This window comes from Cetorhinus maximus, chromosome 10 (assembly GCF_964194155.1).
Source record: "Cetorhinus maximus chromosome 10, sCetMax3.hap1.1, whole genome shotgun sequence".
Lineage (NCBI taxonomy): Eukaryota > Metazoa > Chordata > Chondrichthyes > Lamniformes > Cetorhinidae > Cetorhinus > Cetorhinus maximus.
In genome coordinates, this window is record NC_135888.1 from 58,953,699 (window position 1) to 58,977,570 (window position 23,872).

Below are 23,872 nucleotides of genomic sequence, written 5' to 3' on the forward strand. Positions count from 1 at the left end.
CAGTCTAGCAGCTATGTCATTTAGGACTCAGCCAGCTTGGTCAGCAGTGGTGCTATTGAGACACTCTTGGGATCCAGAATCAATGTTGAGGACTCCCAGGGCAACTCACTCCCGACTGTTTACCACTGGTACATTGCTGGGTCTGTCCTGCTAGTGGGAAAGGACATACTCAGGGATGTTGATGGTGGTGTCTGGGACATTACCTGTAAGATATGATTCCGTGAGAATGACTATGTCAGGCTGTTGCTCGGCTAGTTGGTGAGACAGCTCTCCCAATTTTGGCACTAGCCCCCAGATGTTAGTAAGGAGAAATCTGCAGGGTCGACAGGGCTGAGTTGGCCGTTGTTGTTTCCGGTGCCTAGGTCAATGCTGGGTGGTCCATCTGGTTTCATTCTTTTTTTGAGGCTTTGTAGTGGATTGATACAACTGAGTGGCTTGCTAGGCTATTTCAGGGGGCATTTAAGGGTCAACCACTGGACATGCAAGCCAGACCAGGTAAGGATGGCAGATTTTCCTTCCCTAAGGGACATTAGTGAACCAGATGGGTTTTTACAAAAATCAACAATGGTTTCATGGTCGCCATTAGACTTTTATTGAATTCAAATTCCACCATCTGCCGTGGTGGGATTCAAACCTGGGATTACCCTGGGTCTCTGGTTTACTAGTCCAGCAACAATACCACAACACCATCACCTCCCACTGAAGAGCTGGAAATAAGCAGCCTGGAAGACCTACCACAGCGCTTACCCACACCCTCCACCAGCACAGAGACACACCTTGGTGGGGCCTTGATCAAGAGCAGACTCAGGTTCACAATCTGGTGGTCTCCGCACGGACACATGTCTGCAGCTGGAGGAGGCAGGTTCAGCTGAGCTCCCTGGCACTCGGAGGACTGCTAGGGAAGAGGTACTTGTGAGGTCCGAGTCAAATGACGAGCCTCTGGTTTTGGCCTTCCAACTCATCGTGGAGAGTCAGTAGAAGGTGAGGGAGCATCACACAAAGCTGTTGGAAGCCCTCAACAGAGTGGCACGCAAGCCAGAATAGTGCATCCACCTGCTCTCTGATGAAGTGGTGCCCATATGTGCGCATTTGGAGGTCTCCATGGGGGGAATGGCAGATGCCAAGGAGACCCTGATCCAGCAGAAGGCGGAGATGTGTGCAGACCAGCACTCCATCGCGGTAGCCATGGGTGAGTTCCTGCAGTGGAAATGCAAGAGGGAAATGAGGCACCTCAACATCCCTCCAGGTGTTCCTTCCCATCAAGGAGTCAGGCCAGGCCCTCGGGCACCTGAAGGGAGGAGGAGTGGTAGCTGGACACCCCTAGGTCATCCACTCAGTAATCTCAAAGGCTGTCTGCTCCCTCCAAGTCCCCTTTGCCCGTGACCCCCTCAACCTCGTCCTCTGTCACTGCAGAGGGAGCAGCTAGCTCACAGGAGGACTGCCAAAGCAAGCAGGGGTCCTCAAGGCCTTGGCTGTTCTGAGGACACATTCCAAAGTCACCAGAGGCAACAGGGCCAACAATTGCACAGGCTGTCTCCACCCCTGCTGCGGATGTCAGGGCAGCACTTAGAGAAGTTAAGAAATTCTGATCAAAAGTGGTTGCACAGGTGAACGCATTTTATCACTTTATAATCTGAAAATATATTCATTTTCACTGAATAAAGTGTAATGTTGTCTTTCAGCTTCATTGACAATCTTCGCTAATACTCCCACTACATCCCTTCCCATTAGCAGTTCAGCACAACGCAGCTGGACCACGAGTGATTCTGGAGGGAGAAGTGTGTGTGTGGCAGGGCCTTTCGGAGCCTCATGCAAACTCTCTCCCATGCATACAGAGCCTTCCCCCATCACACTCATCTCAATGTTCCGAGCATTTTCAATGCTGCCTGCTGGGGTTCTCTTTCAGTTGTCCATCTGAGCTGACCTGCATCTCCGCCCACCCACTGATCACACTCCCATGCAGCACCTGTGCCCGTCCAACACGAGGCTCCGCTCACTTTCAATTTTGAAAACCATGGCCGTGGTCAAGTACATCATCAGTTCCCCCTTCTTTCCCCTCCCCCAGTCACCTATGTCCTTTCCCCCATCACTGTTGAACCCCCCGGCATCACCTTTCACCTCCCCACCATCACCTACCAACTTGAACCCTTTTCTTTCCAGGGTGTCCAGGCTCCCTGCCTCCCTGAGAATCCCACCCCTTCCACATTGATCTCCCCAACGTCCTCTTTCCCACCCCCAGGGTCCGTGTCTGCCCCCGGGTCCCCACCAACCATCCTCACTGCCCCTTGTACTACTACCGATGCACTCTTACCCTCCCACCCTACCGGTTCCCTCTCCTCCCTCTCACACTTACTATTCCTGCCTACCACGCTGACCCTCAGTTAGCTTCCCAGGAGGCAGTCATTCACTCCACAGACCCCTCCCTTGCACGTTCACTTGGACATCCCCCCATTTACTCCCTCCTCCACCCTTATTCCCTCCTCCCCCGAACACTTCCCCTCCAAACTCCATCCTCCCCCCAGACACCTTCCCCCTCCGAACGCCCTCCCTTACACCTTCCTCCCCTCTTCCACCTACCTCCATACTTGGTGCATTTTCCCCCGTTACACCCTCCCTCCCATGTACTCCCTCCTCACCTCTCCCAGCCACAACCCCCCCAACACCTTCGCCCGCTCCTCCCAACCTCATTCCACCTTCATCTCACCCCCAACCTCACCCCTCCCAACACCTTCATATACCCCCTCCTAACCTCATCCCCCCCCGCCAACACTTTCGACCCCACCTTCCAACCTCACCCCTCCTGGTACACCCTCTCCCCAGTCTTCACTGATCATCCGTAGCAGCCCATGACCAAGACCATGATGTTCTGAAGCAGACCCAAGACATCAATGGAGACCTTCCACCTTCCATGTGCTGCTTCATGGGGGAGCCAGGTGCATGAGAATCCACCCAGCTTGCGATGCACGTGTTCCTCCAGGGTCCGGTAGCTGTAGGGCTCCAGCATCATCTTCTTGGATGTCCGCGATCTGAGCAAGGCCCTAATGGTGAATCTCAACTTCTGCATGTCACGCTTGTCCAGATGTGTTCTGGGCTGGCGTATTTTCCCACGTAACGGTAAACCGGATGAGAGGGGACGATCCCGGTTGGGCCTTACTTGTATCCCATTAGCGGGATGCAAATCGGGTTCACGCTCGCCTCCAGCGGGATTTGTGTTCCGCCATGGCGGATACTATCGGATGATCCCACTATGCTTTCACGCCGGCATGAAACCGGTTTCTACCTCTCATGCCAAATTGTACCCACCCGCCATGACGCCTGCCGCCAACGAGACCGGACGATTCTGCCCTTCACCTATGCTACCTTTGCCCATCGGATTTTTCCAGTCTGTATGATGATTAAAATCCCACATGATTATCATTGTATCTTTCTGACAAGCTCCCATTATCTCTTCTTTTATACTCTGTCCTACTGTATAGTTACAATTAGGGGGCCTGTGCACCCACCCACAGGTGACTTCTTGCCATTATCATTTCTCATCTCAACCCAAACCGCTTCTACATCTGGTTTCCTGAACTTAGGTCATTCCTCTCTAAGGTGCTAATACCATTATTAATTAATAGAGCCACCCCTCCACCTTTTCCTAACTTCCTGTCCTTCCTAAATGGCACATACCCTTCAATATTCAGGTCCCAAACTCTAACTATGTCTCTGTGTTGGCTACAAGATTGCACTTATTTATTTCTATTTGGATCTGTTTTCTTTCGAATGCTACATGCATTCAGATACAGAGCCTTTAGTTTTGTCCTTTTATTATTTTTGTAACGTCTAGCCTTATCTGTTAATTTACTCTTAGGGCAGAATCTTGCCCTTGTCGGGCAGGCTCGGGACGCGGGCTGGGGCGATTGGGAAGTTGACCGCCACCCTCGATTGGGGCCGGAACACGATTTCACCAAATTAAAGCTCGCCAAGCATGAAACGCGAGCTTCAGCGCTCAGCGCTGCCCGTGCAGGCGCTGGGGGGGTGTGGGTGTGCACACAGGGCAAGCGCAAATTTCATACATGTGCATGAGGGCACGCTTACAAATCTCCCTGAGGCACAGAGCTGCCTCAGGGAGATGAACAGATTTCAAAAATAATAATAAAGGCTTTATAAATGTTATAAAACATGTCCCCTCATGTGACTCTGTCACATGAGCAGGGACATTTTACTAATTAAATTTTAAAATTTTTATTTGCTTTTGGTAACCTTGTGCCGCCTGTGGATGAGGTTTCCAAAAATGTACAAAGGCTGCTTGGCTTTTCGCCTGCCTGCCAATGTAAGGTTGGACGTGCAACAAAAAATTTCTTTTAATTAACTTTTTAATGGCCTTAATAGGCCTTTTAATTGTTGGCAGGTGCGCAAGGAGTCAGCAGCTTCTACATCCGTGACTGAAATATCATGCGAGTGCGCGATGGCGTTGGGATGCGCGCCTGACGAGATTGCGTGTCATTTTACACTCGGGCAGGTTGGTCACGCACCCGCCCACCGAGCTAAAAATTTTGCCCTTAGATTTATACCCTCTGTCCCTTCCTGTTACAGTCTGTTTATCATTTTCCATTTTAGTACCTTTCTGTCTTGCCTTGTTGCTACACTTTGGTTTACCACATCTTCCCAAATTTGATCCTTTGCCACCACTATTTAGTTTAAAGCCCTCTCTACTTCCCTAGTTGTACAGCTCGCTAAAACTCCGGTCCCAGCACGGTTCAGCTGCAGACTGTGCCAACAGTACAGACCCCACTTTCCCGATTACTGGTGCCAGTGCCCCACGAACCAGAACCCACTTCTCCAACATCAGTCTTTGAGCCATGGGTTCATTTCTCTAATCTGATTTGTCCTATGCAAATTTGCCCCTGGCTCAGATAACAATCCAGAAATTATTACTTTTGAGGTTCAGCTTTATTTGGTGCCTAACTCCTCATACAGACTATGCAGAACCTCTTTTCGTGCCCTGCCTATGTCATTGGTACCTACATGGATCTCCCCCTCCCAATATAAGTTCCTCTCCTGTCCTGAGCTAGTTTCCTTCATTAACTATCCACAGCTGATGTCAGTGGATAGCTTCTATCTCCCAGCATAGGCCCCTGGATGAGACTGAGAATTTAAAAAGTACTTGCAGGTAAATGTTAAATATGAACAATATTAGATTTTAGGGAGATTTAAGATTCCCTCAACTCACCAAACCCTCAGCACCCTGTTGAGGTCACACTCCAGTGCCAGGAATGTTAATTTTGGAGGGAGCAGAGTAAAGTTAATTCAGAGGGAGTGGGTGATGGTTAGTTCGGAGGGAGTGGGTGATGGTTAGTTTGGAGGGAGTGGGTGATGGTTAGTTCAGAGGGAGTGGGTGATGGTTAGTTCGGAGGGAGTGGGTGATGGTTAGTTCGGAGGGAGTGGGTGATGGTTAGTTCGGAGGGAGTGGGTTATGGGTAGTTCAGAGGGAGTGGGTGATGGTTAGTTCGGAGGGAGTGGATGATGGTTAGTTCGGAGGGAGTGGGTGATGGTTAGTTCGGAGGGAGTGGGTGATGGTTAGTTCGGAGGGAGTGGGTGATGGTTAGTTCAGAGGGAGTGGGTGATGGTTAGTTAGGAGGGAGTGGGTGATGGTTAGTTCGGAGGTAGTGGGTGATGGTTAGTTAGGAGGGAGTGGATGATGGTTAGTTTGGAGGGAGTGGGTGATGGTTAGTTCGGAGGGAGTGGACAATGGTTAGTTCGGAGGGAGTGGGTGATGGTTAGTTCGGAGGGAGTGGGTGATGATTAGTTCAGAGGGAGTGGGTGATGGTTAGTTCGGAGGGAGTGGGTGATGATTAGTTAGGAGGGAGTGGGTTATGGGTAGTTCAGAGGGAGTGGGTGATGGTTAGTTAGGAGGGAGTGGGTGATGGTTAGTTCGGAGGGAGTGGGTGATGGTTAGTTAGGAGGGAGTGGGTGATGGTTAGTTCGGAGGGAGTGGGTGATGGTTAGTTCGGAGGGAGTGGACGATGGTTAGTTTGGAGGGAATGGGTGATGGTTAGTTCGGAGGGAGTGGGTGATGGTTAGTTCGGAGGGAGTGGGTGATGGTTAGTTCGGAGGGAGTGGGTGATGATTAGTTTGGAGGGAGTGGGTTGTGGGTAGTTCAGAGGGAGTGGGTGATGGTTAGTTAGGAGGGAGTGGGTGATGGTTAGTTCGGAGGGAGTGGGTGATGGTTAGTTAGGAGGGAGTGGGTGATGGTTAGGTTGGAGGGAGTGGGTGATGGTTAGTTCGGAGGGAGTGGACGATGGTTAGTTTGGAGGGAGTGGGTGATGGTTAGTTCGGAGGGAGTGGGTGATGGTTAGTTCGAAGGGAGTGGGTGATGGTTAGTTCGGAGGGAGTGGGTGATGATTAGTTTGGAGGGAGTGGGTTATGGGTAGTTCAGAGGGAGTGGGTGATGGTTAGTTTGGAGGGAGTGGGTGATGGTTAGTTCAGAGGGAGTGGGTGATGGTTAGTTAGGAGGGAGTGGGTGATGGTTGGTTAGGAGGGAGTGGGTGATGATTAGTTCGGAGGGAGTGGGTGATGGTTGGTTCGGAGGGAGTGGCTGATGATTAGTTTGGAGGGAGTGGCTGATGGTTAGTTCGGAGGGAGTGGGTGATGGTTAGTTCGGAGGGAGTGGGTGATGGTTAGTTCGGAGGGAGTGGGTGATGGTTAGTTCGGAGTGAGTGGGTTATGGGTAGTTCAGAGGGAGTGGGTGATGGTTAGTTTGGAGGGAGTGGGTGATGGTTAGCTTGGCGGGAGTGGGTGAGGGTTAGTTTGGAGGGAGTGGATGACGGTTATTCAGAGGGAGTGGGCAATGGTTAGTTCAGTGGGGGTGGGCAATGGGTAGTTCAGAGCGAGTGGGCGATGTTTACTTCTGAGGGAGTGGGTGATGGTTAGTTAGGAGGGAGTGGGTGAGGGTTAGTTTGGAGGGAGTGGGTGAGGGTTAGTTCGGAGGGAGTGGGTGACTTATTCAGAGGGAGTGGGCAATGGTTATTCAGAGGGAGTGGGCAATGGTTAGTTCAGAGCGAGTGGGCAATGTTTTCTTCTGAGCGAGTGGGTGATGGATAGTTCGGAGGGAGTGGGTGAGGGTTAGTCTGGAGGGAGTGGGTGAGGGTGAGTTCGGAGGGAGTGGGTGATGGTTAGATTGGAGGGAGTGGGCAATGGTTAGTTCGGAGGGAGTGGGTGATGGTTAGTTCGGAGGGAGCGGGCGATGGTTATTTAGAGGGAGTGGGCAATGGTTATTCAGAGGGAGTGGGCAATGGTTAGTTCGAAGGGAGTGGGCGATGGTTAGTTCAGAGGTCCCGCCAAACCTTCGGTTTCTATCTGACCCTTTACCTAGATCCTCATGTCCCAACACCCCCACCCCCCCCCCCCCCCCCCACCACCCCCCCCCCACTAAACCAGCTTATATTTCACCCCTTTCCTATTTTTACTTAGTTCTGTTGAAGGGTCATGAGGACTCGAAACGTCAACTGTGCTCTTCTCCACCGATGCTGCCAGACCTGCTGAGTTTTTCCAGGTATTTTTGTTTTTGCTTTTGCTTCGGCTACTATCCTCTACTTTTCATTGATTATCTCATTATCAAGTCAGTTAATAAATTTTTGGATGTTAATGGTATGAAGAGATATCGAGGTGGGGTGGAAAAGTGAAGTTGAGATAGAACATGCGCCATGATGGGCTGAATGGCTTATTGCTGTCCCTATTTCTTACGCTTTTATGTTAATGATTCCTTCATAAATAGGGCCACTCACATCGTATCTGTGCAACACATTGTCGCTTAGCCTGTTTCATGGTATTGCTCACTGAATACCTTCTACCATATGTTAATCTTCTTTTACTGTAGGTGCCTAAGAGGAAGAGGTGGCCATGCCAACTGTGCAGGTGAAACCTAGAACTTCACAGCACTCCTATAGCGGCAGACATCACTATTGATAAAACTATTCCAGGTGGGTCTACTAGTAAGTCGCAGGAGGGAGCACTTAGGGTGAAGCAGTGAGCATGACCAAGAACAAGAAAACACTGGAAGAATCAAACGGCCAGTTCAAGTCCTCCCTCAGCTGCTGAGTCCAGAGGTTCAGGTCGGCGTACAAACAAATGTCTTTGGTAGCTCAACATCAGTACTTACAGATATTTGAGATGGTACCACACAGCTGGAACACTGTGGGATGTCTATGAAGCAGCACTACAAAGCACCCCAGCGTTTTGTGCAATGAAGCTGCCCTTGGCTAAGATTCATAGCTCAGGTTTGGTTTCTCCTATGAATGCTTTGGTATATGGTGACCTGGAACTGCAATTGTCTTTCTGTCTCATTTGGATTTACCATGTTGGAAAATCAGATTGAGACAACAATAATGCAAGGCTTCAATTATGACACCTCTGCCAGAGGTTGACCCCCACAAGAGCCTGACCATTCTGAGGAGATCTCGAACATCAGGAAAATGGCAGGTGTTGGCACAGATAATTGAAATGTCTCTCAATGCAAAGCCTTATCTCGAATGCCCTGCCAAATAACTAGAATTGAGTAGTGAATGATACGGGCCCAGGCTACCACTTCCTTACTAATCTTAGCAACTTCACTTGCAGGCTCATCTTTGGACTCAGCATAAGGGACTGGGTCACTTCCACCCCTAAATAAGCACTGGCACCCAGAAGCCAACAGCCTCACTTTCTCTTCCTGCTGCAGGAAGGATTAGAAGGGCACAGGGCTTGGAAGCAAAAGACGCCTGCCATACACATTGACTGGGGAGCAGCATCACAGCAAAGCACACTGAACATAGCAGCACCACGAGCTAGAACGCTTAACAAATGTTGCATTGCCTTATACTAGATTGTGTCCCGACTACTCTTTTGGAATGATGCTCGGTTTGTTGGACAGAGGTGAGGAAATAAGGCATACACTGGTGCTTATGTGGCCTAGTGAAGGAAAATCTTTGCTAGCACGGAAATGGGTGCATGCGGGGAGGAATCGACAGCAGGATTTGGGAAATTGAGTTTCTCCGGTAACTGCAGCAATCAGAGCAGCTCGTTTAACGGGCATTTCTTCTCTTGTGATTGGCCTTGTCTTCTTTCCCAGTTTCTCCTCCCAGCTGCTCCACTGTAGGGCAGGGCATAGTTATGCAGACAACAGCTGACAACAGTATTCTGACAGGCCTTGACTTGGCTATTCTATGGCTCACAATCTGATTGGTCCATGCACTGGAAATATTGTTTCAGAATGCCAAAAATGTGTTCCGCTGCAATCCATGATGGATGGCAGCAATGTACTTCCTCTGAGTCCTTGGTTTTGGGTACTGCACTGGTGTCATGAACTCCAGCTGTAGACTATTCCTTTATCCCTCAAAAACCTGCCTTAGACCTTTCTGGGGCCTTCAAATAGGGCTGGCACTCTTGACTACTGCAGGATGAGTTCATCATGGAAGCTGCCAGAATAATTGGTTGACCTTTTTTTCCTGTGGCCACAGATAAACTGTACTTTGATGGGCTGGTGGCTCTTTCCATTCACAAATGATGTTGCATTCAGACTAGAATTAATGGTTCCCTGCATTTGTGGGAATCTTGACAACATGGGAGAAGCGCAGGGCTCTTTCTTGCTGCAAACTGCTCTACACAGGAAATGTAAGGAAATCTCTGGTCCTGATGAACAATACTGAAGTCACCTGCCTGAAACAATAATAGGTTGAAGGATAAAAGATATGGCAGAAGGTTTGTCTCAAAGGAATAAAAAAGCAGATATTCACTGACTGAACGGCCTGTGTGCAAGAAGCATCTCCGAGTTTTGTGGTCACTAGATGTTGCTTTCTTGTGACAAGACCAGATAGGAGACCCTGGCCTAGTATACAATAGTTAATATAAGAATGTGTCTGAAGGAGAATGCAATCTCTCCTGTCTGTCATGCCTCTTTTGATCCTCTCCCATTAGCATCACATTAAAATAGCTAGGTGGCATTTTCTACTGAGATGGCAGGTGTATATTACCATCAAAGTTGCCTTAATGTCTGTTAATGGAGAAATAGGCACCATAACATATCAATGATGTATGTTCCTGTACCAAGGATATGAGGCCAGCATCAGGCCCATACCTGCTCGTACCCCACGTGCATTCTGCTTCCACTCCCAACCACTGGGAGAAGGAAAGGGCAAGAGACTTTTAACCAATTTAGGTGACGGTCAAAAATGCCTTTCTGACTTCCCGTAGGTGATTGAGCAAACTCCATGTGGTCTCCGGCCCATTAGTTACTATGCAGAATTATTTACTCTTTCCTTCCATATGCTGAGATCGCTTCTTTTCCCAGACATCCATCTATTTCTTTCTTGAAGGACTGTAAAGAATCTTCACTACCACCTCCAGCATCCTCTTCCACAGATCCATCTCTCTCTAGGAAAAGTAACATTTTTGGGCATCTAGCCTCACTCACTGTTTCCTCAGTTTATAGGGATGCTCTGTGGTTCTGCCTAGCCCCATCGCCTCAAGCTCACTGTCACATTGCCTTTCCCTTGTCTGTGGATCAGATCTTCTTAAGCAAATCGTGGATGCTTTTATTCATGTTGTGTTCATCAATGCCTTAGTGGTAGAAAACTTTCTATTTTTGGAAAGCATCAAGCCCTGTAGGTCATGTATAAGAAAGAAAGGAAATGGTTTGCATTTATATAGCTCCCTTTGCGACCTCAGGACATCCCAAAGTACTTTACAGCCACTAAGTACTTTTGAAGTGTAATGTCAGGAAACAATTTGCGGATAAAGCATAGTTTTGATGCAGATTAAGAGGACCAAGCAACCCGGACATCCTCACAAACTATGTATCTGAGTGTAAACTCTTGACACTCCAGTGCAGTAGTGAGGAAGAGCTGTACTGTTGGAAGTGGCACCTTTCGGATAAAATATTAAATCAATAACCCCGCTCGTGTGGATGTTAAAGATCTGTTAGAACAAGGATGCAAGGAATGTACAGGTAATCTTGCCCCACTACTCCACAGGTTCCACCATTGGTTTAAAAGTTTAATTCACTCACCAAAATGGTCAATTATTTACCTTCGCTACCGTTAGACCTGGACTAAAAGATATCTAATCAGGCTTCTTTCAATAAATTCAGAATGATTGATTTATTATAAAACAAAATTTCTTTTTTGAAAACAGGTTGCAAGAACTGGTTAACACACAATTGAAATCTGGAATTGTAACTATCTATCCCTTTTAAAATTCCCTAGTGCACACACACACAAACAAACGAACAAAGGACAAACAGGTAGGGGTCACTAGCAGAGATGGGCAGCTGAAGAATAGACTTTATAACAAAAAAGGATAAAGTTCGCAGGATTTCAACATTGTTGATCTGGAGCACCCTCGTGTGAAGACAAATCATTAGTCCCAGTAGTGGCATAGAGATTCTCACCAATGGAGCTACGGCCTGGAACAATCCTTCTCATCCCAGCCTCTCAGGTTTCCGAATATAGACAGGTTCCACTGAGATGAGGATTCTTAGCCGGATACTGACAGTCATATGGTTTCACACAAGACAAAGAGAGTGCGAGCTGGGCAGCTTTTCCTCTTCTCAGTTCATTCCCAACTGAATTCAAAAAAACAAATTCAAAACTTAAAGCTCACCAATGTCATATGATTTCCAGTAAATCACCAGCCTTTGCCTTTAAACCATCTTTTTTTCCCCATCCATTAAAATAATCACAGTGCAAACAAGCAAACAGTTCTTCATTCTCAATGACCATGCTGATCAGGTGATTTCTTGGAAAAGGCATGCTTGCTCCCAGTCCAATGGTGAACCTTATGATCCTTTTCTAAAAAAAACATCCAGGTCAGCTTCCAAGTGTCCAGATCTTGCAATGTCCCTCCACATTTTAAAATAAAATATTGCCCTGGAAGATATGGTTCTAACCTATCCCATGGCAATATTTTGAAGAAGAGTAGGGAATTATCCCCAGTATTCTGACCAATATTTATCCCACAACTGACACCGCAAGAAAACAAATTATCTGGCCATTATCACATTGTTGTTTGTGGGAGTTTGCTGAGCATAGATTGGCTGCCACATTTCAAACATTGCAACAGTGACCACACTTCCAAAGTGTATCAACTCCTTTCTTCCAATCCTACCTAATCCTTGCTTCCATTCCCTTCCTTCCTCAGTTAAAAAAATTAAGATCCCCTAATATAAAGCCTCTGTACCACCCCAAATTCAGAAATATGCTCCCACTACAATATAACTCAACACTATAGGAACATAGAAACAAGAGCAGGTAAATCAGCCACTCAAGCCTATTCTGCTATTGCTCTATAATCCCAAACTCCATTCAACTGCTTTGGCTTCATATCCCTTGTAAAAACCCATGTAACACAAAAGTCTAACAATCTCAGGTTTAAAGTTAATAACTGAGCTCGCATCTACAGCTTTTTGTGGGAGGGAGTTCCATTCTTCTGCCACCCTTTGCATGTAGAACCATTTCCAAATGTCTCTGCTCAATGGCCCGGCTCGCATTTTATGTCCCCTTGTCATAGGCTCCCCCTCAAGCAGGAAATGTTTCTATCTACCCAACAATTCCTTTCAAAATCCTAAAAACCTCAATCAAATCACTACTTAGCCTTCTATATTCCAGGGAATGCAAGCCTAGTTTCTGTAATAATCTAACCTTGGAACCTTAGCAACATTCTGGTGAGTCTCTGCCACACCCTTTCCAAAGTCAATATATCCCTTCCAATGTGCAGTTCCCAGAACTTTTTTTAATTCTTTCATGAGATGTGGGTGTCACTGGCTAGGCCAGCATTTATTGCCCATTCCTAATTGCCTGTATTCAGAGGGCATTTAAGAGTCAACTACATTGCCAGACAAAGTAAATCCTGGGAACCAGAAGGATTTTTACGATCAGCGACAATGGTTTCCTGGTCATCAGCAGACTTTTTATTGAATTCAAATTTCACCATCTGCCACGGTGGGATTTGAACCCAGGTCCCCAGAAAATTACCTTCAGTATCTAGAATGCTAGTTAAGTGACAATACAATGCCACCACCTCCATGATAATACTCCAGATGTGCTTCAACAGGGCTTTGTATAGCTGTAGCAAATCCTCCTTCCCTTTATATTCTGACTTTCCAGTTACAGGGACTAACAAATCATCCTCAGAGTGCACCAAGGTGGCACATTTCCATTCATCTCACCAGCTATCCCAAGGCTTATCTGAATAAAATTGCCCTATTTAGTGCCAATTGGTTACAAGTTAGAGTTTGTGCTGTGGGCCCATGCCTATTAGGAATTGGTCTTATATAGGGCAGTGAGTAGAAGATTTCAAGGAAGTGAGAAGCCATCTGGGAGAACAAGCATAAACAGATAAAAGCTAGACAAGTACCAGGCCATAACTGGGCTTGAAGAAGGCCACAATGAGTTACGTGCAGAGCTTAAACATAGAGACTGGAATAATGCTAATTAATTAAAAAGGTCACTCTTGTGTAAAGCTGTTATATATGCTCTGAACTACAGGGTAGAGCTCAGACAACAAAGGCTACGGGTTGAATTTTCTGCCTGGATGTGGAGGCACATTTCAGTGCGTGAATGACCCACGCTTTGAATTTTTTTGGAGGAAATTCCATTTTCCTCCGCATTCCCAATCCCGTGCCATTTTCATCTGGCCTTTTTGCGGGTCAGGAATGCTGAGTAGGCAAAACGCACACCACCACACAGTCGGGTTTCCCATTTTAAATCGGGATGAAAATCAGATTTCCTCCCACGCACCCTTTTCGTCTGGCGGTGCAGGGTTTCGGAAGCCCATTAAAAGTGCCCCCGGTTTGAGAGTTCTTGAAGAAAATGGAAAGCCTGTGGAGGAGTTTGGAACATTCTGAAAGGTAAGTGTAAAGTGTTTTTACGCCTTCAAATGTCACTATTAGGTGCTTCTTATACTGTAGACGTATTTGAATGCAATGCTTCATCATAGGGATCTGACCTCCAAAGCTAAGTTGACCTTATATAAAAATAAGTACTCTTCTGTTCTTTCCATATCAGATGGAAAGTACTCTATTAGAGAGTACTCTATTATTTGGACAGGTGTGACGATTATGATTGCTTGGCTGAGTTTCAAATGCTAATGGATTTCAGCACAGTAGATGCTCCATTCATATGAAAATGAATGATAGTTTTAAGAAGTTGTAATAACAGATTGTGCCTTTGATGTGTTTTCTGGTATATTGACACAAGCTAATATGAATACAAGTATTACAAGTTTTTTCATGTGGCAGAATGCAATTTTCTCAATATCAATGATAGTGTGTTTGATGGAGGCTTTTATTAGATGATAAAAGTTTATTTTATTCCCAAGGAATGTAAGATATTTCCATTGATATTGCGTGAAATCTAAGGACTGTTCATAGTATATACTGGGTGAGTGCCCATGGAGAGGGCATGGGGTGGTAGGGGTTGGGTAGGAAGACTGAGAGGGTGAGGGGTGAGGTTTTAGAGCCTTTAGACAATATTAGGAGCTGTCTCACTGTCACCAAGGGCTAAAGCGGGCCTTCTCACCAGCCCACCTCCACACCAGCAATCGTCTCGCACTGGCTCATGGCTCGCAAACTGCACTGAAATCCTAAATCCCCGGGAAAAGACAAAAATCCAGGGGAAAGTCACACGTCAGTCAGGAGTGCAGTTTGTGAGCTACAAAATGGTCTGCCTCGCAAAACACATTCCCAAGAGGAAAATTCAGCCCTATGTGTGCATTGTAAGTGCCAAACTGGACCAGTGCCAGATCATAGTGAGATTTAGATTGCTGTAATGCCCACTCGTACTGTAGGTAGATTTTAAATATGCAGCTCAATATATGCAAACTACAGTTCTTCAGAAAAAGAGTGGGCTTTTAGTATTAATTACTGAATTTGAGATGATGAAGGCAGCCTTTAATTGCATTAGATGTACATGTAGGAGGATCCTAACTTATTTAAAACTGAATTTTCCAGAGTTTACAATTAGATACATATTTTGATTGCTTGGTGCTTGCAGGGAAAGAACATTGCAACAGGAAGGATATTTAATATGCCCAAAAGTACTAACTAGTAGTGTCAGGGGACATGGCACTTCTGCAAGAAGCGAGACTGCAACTAAATCAAATGTACATTATTTCAGCTGAATGAATGAGTTTAAATGTGGAGAACAGCCAGAAGGCTGGGTCACCAACATCAGAGATTTGAGTGATGAGAACTGCAGAAACCTTCAGCCTTGAAGGAAGATAACTGAGAGACTTACAAAACTATGGAAGGTATTAAATCATATAGAAAAGGTAAATCAAGAGCAGCTATGGTGGTAAAACAAGTGAGCGAAAGAAAACTAGTCTAAGGTCAAATTATGGCTTTTGTAAGAAAGAATTTCGTCAAGCAAAGTACCATCAATATTTGGAATGTCAAAGTAGTGGAAAAACTTTATATTCATTCAAGACCCTATTGTATGGTGTGATAGACAGTCTTCCTGATGGATAAGCTAAAATGTACTGAATCTGGTGATCACTATCCACCATTCTGGATAGGCCTCAAAAGGTCTTACTATGCTCAGATAAAAGCAAAAAACTGCGGATGCTGGAAACCCAAAACAAAAATAAAAATACCTGGAAAAACTCAGCAGGTCTGCCAGCATCTGCGGAGAGGAACACAGTTTACGTTTTGAGTCCTTACTATGCTCATCTCTGTTCAACTACCTGAGTAACAGCGTTCAAAATAAATGTGTACATTAAACAGACTGTTACCCGAAGAAAGCTTTTATTTCCGTAGCATCTTTGATACCTTCAGGGTAATGAACTACTATTGAAGGGCAGCCACTGTTGTTCTGCAAACAACGTGTCAGTCAATTTGTGCACTGTAAGGTCACACAAACTACAAATGAGAGAAATGGCCAGTTGGTCTGTTCTTTCAGGTGTTGGTCAAAGAGCAAATATTAAGCAGAACACCAGAAGAAACTAGTTTGCTCTTCCTCAAATAGTGCCAAGGAAATTTTTGTATTCACATGAACAAGTAGACAGCCTCGGTTTAATATCTCGTTGAGAGACAGTATCTCCTATAGTCCAGCACTCCCTCAGCACTGCACTAAAGAGATCTTTACCCATGCCACTCTGTAGTTAGTTATCAGAAGGTAATTGAGAATGATCCCTTTGATACCACTCTCAGCTAGGGAAACACCTTCCCTGTACTAAGTGCCCCCTAACAGAGTAATACAGATGATAGGTGTGAACAAGCAACATAATGCACCATTGCACAATGCATTGGAGCCCCAGTATACTACTGAATAAAGAGACAAGTTTTAAACTGATGTAGCAGGATTTGAACATTTCCACAGCTTCTGGGGAGATTCACACTTACAGTAGGGGCTATGTTAATTTACCTCCATTGTGCTGGGGATCTGATTGTACACAAAATGGAGGATTTATTTCAGCTGTGTGATAGACCAATATGAAGCCATGTGTGTTTGACACACAAAGGGGAAGCTTTATAGAGTAAAAAAGAAACAGCAAGGCAGAGAAATGATGAAGAGACTGACAGAGGGAGAAAGCCAGAGAGATAGTAAGAAAATGGCTAAGGAAAGGATATTTGTAGAAAGTGATAGAAAAAAGGTGAAAAATGAAAAGAGAAGTAACAGAAAGACAGTTAAAGAGAAAGACAAAATGAGAGATTTATAAAGGGTACGCTGGTTTATTAATTCCATTCATGTTTTTTGCAATTTATTCCCCACTCCCAAACTGGTCTCTTGTCCTCTGAATTTGTACTACAGGGGAAATGGTGCAAGTTGGCTCTGATTGACCAAGGCGTTATCATGGAGAAAACAACAGGGGAAATGTCAGGAAGATATAATAATTCTCATAATGTTATTGGAATTTATTGTAAAATAGTGGTATCTATATCTGTGTGTGTGTGTGTGTGTGTGTGTGTGAGTGTGTGTGTGTTTGTGTGTGTGTGTGACTGAATTGGATTAAAGGCAGCTGGTCTGAAGGCTTTGATGTAAACATGGTAAACATGGGGAAGATTAGAATATAAGGGATAAAAGGACATTTGCATTTTCAAAGAAACCAGATAAGATTGTTTTCAAAGGAGGGGTGAAATGTGTCACTTAGCCAGGTGAAGTTTAGAAACAGTGTGTTTGTTTTTCCCAAAGATTACTCATAAAACTTAGTGCTATGAGAGATTTTTATTATTAGAAAGATAAAGTCCAAAGACATAGTGAAACAGTGGGAATTTGCATTCAAAGGGGAAACTATGTGTGAAGACTATATGTAAGGTTAGGCCTCAAGCTGCTGTTTTCAAAGAACTGAAGTTAAGAAAACTCACTTTGAATTCGACTGGTTCAGGGTATTTTGTGTCACCTTGCCTGGGTCTTTTAAAATCTACGGGCAGGATTTCCCAGTCGGCGTGTGGGAGTGGGACCCGCACGTCGACGCATAAAATAACATGGGATGACATCGGGCGGAACTCCCGACGTCACTCCACGTCATTTCAATTTTCGGGCGGGCACACAGCTGATTCGGCTGCGCCCCTGCCGACTTGTCAACAGCCAATTGAGGCCATTTAAAAAGTAATTGCACTAGTTAAAGGACCTGCCCCTCCAACCTTAAGGTTTTCCCAATGGGGGGAAAATTCTGCCCTATGTCTCTTACTGTTGCCTTAACAAAAGTGTAACTGGGAGTCAGATTAAGTAGGGGACTTAAAAGTTATCATAGTAGTAACTTTTGGATTTAAAATGTGTTTAAGATCTTTTCTCTTATTAATAAACTTTTAATTTAGTTTTGTATAACCTATAAGACTTGGTAGTCTTATTACCACTGAATTCAAGGCATGCATCTTGAAATTTATACAAATTGCAAAACAAGTTGTTTCAAGTTTCCCTTTGGGATTTGAAAACTCAGCATTTACCAAGGGCTGTGCCATAACAGGAAACTATAGGTTTCCCAAGCTCCTGGGCAACTCAAAGATGGCATGAGGCTTGAACGTATTCCTCTTTCCTGTAGTATAAATTGTTGTGATAATTTGAAAATTGGCATTCTTGCATTTGTCCTGATGAGAGCAAGACTAAAAGCTTTGGCAATATGTCTCTCTTTTTCAGCAATATTCAAGCTCTGTACTAGCAAATGACTTTTTTTAAAACTTTTTGTATTATTGAATAAAGTTACTCAAAAATGATTTAAAATCAAACACTTCAGAGAATTAGCAAGGGTCCTGTGAACCCCTGATAACTATCTGGATAGTGCTTGCAAGCAAGCTGTTTTATACAATAACATTCCAAAGAACATTGTGCTCATTAACAGTCTTGGGATAATGATTACTGTCCCAAAAGAAGAGCATTAGCAATCAGAACTCACAGCTAATGAAGCAAAATGATGTTATCACTGTTTATTATCAATCATTCCTATGTTTACATTTTCCATAATTTTCTTATCATTTTCTACGTCAGCACAATTGGACCCAATTCTCTTTTTTTTTTTTCCCATTTTATTTCTGATCTTGTGTCGACGTTTCAGTTTCCTTATGATATTTTCAAACTAGAAATGGTTGCTACCTGCTTCAACCCATTTTTGTTTCTTCAAGGTAATTGTGTGACACCGCTACCATATCTCCAAACCTTCCATCCACATTGTATTAAACAGACGACAGAAGCATTGAGAGTCGGGGCCAGAGGTGTCAGTGCATTTCATGTGGTGAACAACCAACAGCAAGAAAGATGCTTTTGTACCATTCATCACAAATTCCTGCCTCCTCTATTTTAAGACAGACATTAACCTCATTTATTTTAATTTGTGTTACATTAACAATTCACACAAAACCGTGTGGCAATCAGAAAATATACCTATTTACTAATTAAACTGGTAATCTTTCTCTAAATCATTTTTGCTTGACTAACCAGATGCCCTATATGAGTTATTAGAGGGATGCCTCTCTGACGTCAGGGGAAGTGGGGACAGGAGGAAAATCTGTATAAATTATTTGGATATTAAAAACCAAGCGTGAACTGGTCAAATTTGCTGAAAAAACAAAGGAGGGAAAAGTGGAGACAAAGGATGCAGCAAATGATTCACAAAGGTTTTAGATTGGTTATGCAACTGGGCAGACAGATGGCAAATGAAATCTAACATTGATATAAATATAAAGTATTCCAGATAGGTCAAAAATATGGGTGTAAGTATTCAATCAATGGTATTGACTTAATATAGTGAGAGTTAAACATGGAGCTGAATTTTCCCCCCGTCAGGGACGAAATTGAATGGCGGGCGCGCACAGGTGCGCTTCCGATCGGCGCACCCAATCGGGGGTGCGGCGCCATTTTACATAGGTGGGCCAATTAAGGTCTGCCCAGCGTGACGTCCACACAGACGCATTATGCACTTCTTGTGGGGGGGATCCCAAAATCAAGAGTGCACTCTTTCGCGCATGTGCACGAAAGAGCGCACTCATCTCCTTGAGGCTAAGTGCAGCCTCAGGGAGATCAGTTGTAAATGTAAAAAACTTAAAAATAGAAAAATAATATTTCCCTAACATGTCCCCTCATGTGACACTGTCACATGAGTTGGGACATGTCCATAATTTTCACAAAAGCTTTATTAAAATTTTTAAAAACCTACATGAAACCTCATCCCGCCCATGGATGAGGCTTCATGCTTTTTCTAATTCACACCGGGGCTCCTGGCCTGCCTGCCAACCTTAAGGTTGGATGGGCAGGTCCTTTAATTACTTAATTGCCTCTGTCATTAATTGGTCATTGACAGGTCAGCGGGCGTGCAGCTGATTTTGCTGTGCTCCCGCCTTCCTGAAAATTTAACTGGGGTGCGGTGACGTCGGGAGTTCCCCCCAACGTCACGGCGCGTCATTTTACGCGGTGGCAAGCGGGCCACGCCCCCGCTCACTGACATGTAAAATCCTGCCCATGTAGTTGGAGTAATAATGAACATACAAAATAGGAGCAGAAGTAGGCCATTCGGCCCCTCGAGCCTGCTCTGGCATTCAATAAGATCAAGGTTGATCTGTTTGTGTTTCGAGTTCTACATTTCCATCTACCTCCAATAACCTTTAATTCCCTTGCCAAACAAGCATCTATCTACCTCTGCCTTAAAAATATTCAGTGACCCCGTCTCCACTGCATTCTAAGGCAGGGACTTCCAAAGTTGCACAACCAAGTGATTTTAATATTAATATTGTAATATTAACCATAACATGCCATTCTCAAGGCAGGAAAACGTAAATTAATATAGCACTATGGACATTCCAAGGTGTTTAACAGCCTATGAGGTAGTTTTAAAGTGTAATCACTGTTGTTTTACAGACAAATGAGACAATCAATTTTCACACAGAAAGATGCCAAACAGAATGAGGTTAATGACCTTTTCTGCTCAGAAATAAATATTGGCCATGCAGACCATTGTGGTCTTCTTCGAATAGTGCTATGGGATCTTCTACATCTAGTATTACATCATGTAAGAAAATACTAAAAAAGGAAATCAGGAAGGCAAAAAGAAGACATGAGGTTGCTTTGGCAGATAATGTGAAGGTAAACCCGAAGGGTTTCTACAAGTATATTAAGAGTAAAAGGATAGTAAGGGACACAATTGGTCCTCTTGAAGGTCAGAGTGGCCATCTATGTGTGGAGCCTCACGAGATGGGGGAGATCTTAAACAGTTTTTTTGCATCAGTATTTACTCAGGAAACTGGCATAGTGTATAAGGGAGGAAGGGAAACAAGCAGTAGTGTCATGGAACATATAGAGATTAAAGAGGAGGAGGTGCTTGCTACCTTACAGTGAATAAAGGTAGATAAATCCCCCGGGCCTGACATGGTATTCCCTCGGACCTTGAGGGAGACTAGTGTAGAAATTGCAGGGGCCCTGGCAGAAATATTTAAAATGTCCTTAGCCATGGGTGAGGTGCCGGAGGATTGGAGGGTAGCTCATGTTGTTCCGTTGTTTAAAAAAGGCTCCAAAAGTAAACCAGGTAATTACAGGCCAGTGAGCCTGATGTCAGTAGTAGGTAAATTATTGGAAGATGTTTTGAGAGATCGGATATATAATTATTTGGACAGCCAAGGGCTGATTAAGGATAGTCAGCATGGCTTTGCACATGGTAGGTCGTGTTTAACGAACCTTGTAGAGTTTTTCAAGGAGGTTACCAAGAAAGTAGATGAAGGAAAGGCTGTGGATGTTGTCTACATGGATTTTAGTAAGGCCTTTGACAAGGTCCCACATGGGAGGTTAGTTCAGAAGGTTCAGACAATTGGCATCCATGGAGAGGTTGTAAACTGGATTCGAAATTGGCTGTGTGGGAGAAGACAGAGAGTGGTAGTGGATGATTGCTTCTCAGACTGGAGGTCTGTGACTAGTGGTGTGCCTCAGGGATCTGTGCTGGGACCATTGTTGTTTGTTGTCTATATCAATGATTTGGATGATAATGTGGTAAATTTGATCAGCAAGTTTGCTGATGACACTAAGATTGGAGGAGTTGTGGACAACGAGGAAGGCTTTCAAAGCTTACAGAGGGATCTGGACTAACTGGAAAAATAGGCCAGAAAATGGCAGATGGAATTTAATGCGGAAAAGTGTGAGGTGTTGCATTTTGGAAGGACAAACCAATGTAGGACATACACAGTAAATGGTAGGGCACTGAGGAGTGCGGAGGAACAAAGGGATCTGGGAGTTCAGATACATAATTCCCTGAAAGCGGCGTCACAGGTAGACAAGGTTGTAAAGAAAGCTTTTGGCATACTGGCCTTCATAAATCAAAGTATTGAGTATAGGAGTTGGGATGTTATGGTGAGGTTGTATAAGACATTGGTGAGGCCAACTGTGGAGTATTGTGTGCTGTTCTGGTCGCCTAACTACAGGAAGGATATCAGTAAGATTGAGAGAGTGGAGAGAAGATTTACTAGGATGTTGCCGGGTCTTAAGGAGTTGAGTTACAGGGAAAGACTAAACAGGTTAGGACTTTATTCCTTGGAGCGTAGAAGAATGAGGGGAGATTTGATAGAAGTTTACAAAATTATGGGGGGTATAGACAGAGTAAATGCGAGTAGGCTCTTTCCACTTAGATTAGGAGAGATAAACACGAGAGGACATGGCTTTAGGGTGAAAGGGGAAAGGTTTAGGGGGAACATTAGGGGGAACTTCTTCAATCAGAGAGTGGTGAGAGTGTGGAACGAACTACCATCTGATGTGGTAAATGCGGGCTCACTCTTAAGTTTTAAGAATAAATTGGATAGATACATGGATGGGAGAGGTCTGGAGGGTTATGGACTAGGTGCAGGTCAATGGGACTAGCGGAATAATATTTCGGCACAGACTAGAAGGGCCGAATGGCCTGTTTTCTGTGCTGTAGTATTCTATGGTTCTATGGTTCTAGTCAAGGTAGACAGGGCCTCAGTTCAAAATTCCATCAGAGAGATGGCACCTCAGGAACTGCAGCACTACCTCGGTTTTACAGTGAAATGTCAGTCTCATGTGCTCAAGTCACTGTACAGGAAGTACTTGCTTAACGTCGTCCTGCACATCGTTTTGTGTTAATGTCAATCTTCAGTTAATACGCTACATTCACATTACATTGCTGCTGTTTTGTGTTAATGTCACCATACACCTGGACCTTCTCACATAATTCCCATATTGAGCCGGAGAAAGCTGGTCTCGGGTGAGGTGGGGAGCAGGTAATGGGAGGTGGTTATGAGTCTCAAATAAATTGGAAGCAGCCCTGATTTTTATTTGTGCTGGGCCCAGGTACAGTGTCCTGTAGTCTCCACTGGTCCTTTTAAAGACCGCTGATTAAACTCTCGCCCCCTTGTACAGTATAAAAGTTGGAGTTTGCGCAGCACCATTTTGTGAACTGTGCAAGCCATTAGTTCCCTCCTGTCGCCCATCTTGGCTGTCTTGATCTTTTTTTATTAGCTATTCTTTCAAGGGATGTGGGCATTACTGGTTAGGCCAACATTTATGGCCAATCCCTGATTGGTCAATGCATTGCCATGGGAATGAACCAGAGCATGTGCCTTGACCAATCAGTGTTGACCTGCCTGGTTTGAATTTGAACAACAGCTTAGCAGTTAACTGTTCCCTGCTGCATTCTCCATGGCAATGCCTTTACCAATCAGAGTCCGCTTGCCAACTAATCAGCATTCTCTTCTCATGCAGTATAAATTGTTGTTCCCTTTACCGTTGGTAAACTTACGATCTGTCCTGATGAATGCAAGATGAAAAGCTTGGACAGCATGTCTCTTTTTCAGCAAAAGTCAAGTTCTGTACTACCAGATGACTAAAAGATTAAGAGTTTGTTCGATGATCTTAAAAAAGACTGGGGTGAAAGTTCAAATATCGAACCATTAAGTGTTAGTTGTGAGTGGTTTGCAAGACATAAAAAACATGCTAATCTACAAACCATCATTGTAAGTGAGGATAAAAGCAAAAAACTGCGGATGCTAGAAATCCAAAACAAAAATAAAAGTACCTGGAAAAACTCAGCAGGTCTGACAGCATCTGCGGAGAGGAACACAGTTAACGTTTCGAGTCCGTTTGACTCTTCAACAGCAATAAGGAAAAATAGAAAAGAGGAAGTTGCCAGTGCCGATAAAGCAGCTGAATCCTTCCTTAAAACATTAAGTGAAATCTTTGAGATATTCTCCTCAAAAAATGTTTAATGTGAATGAGACTGGCTGATCCTGGAAAGAACTTCAGATGTCAGTCGAAAAATTCTTTAAAAGCCCCACTGCAAAGAACCATTCAAATGATATTGCAAAAAGTCCAGCTAATAGTTCTCAAAAAAGCCCTTCTGGTAGCCTTCCAAATAGTCCTCCTACCCTCCTGTAAACCCACCTTCACCACCACTCATCCATTGCCAGAAGTGAGATGCTTCAAAGCTCAAT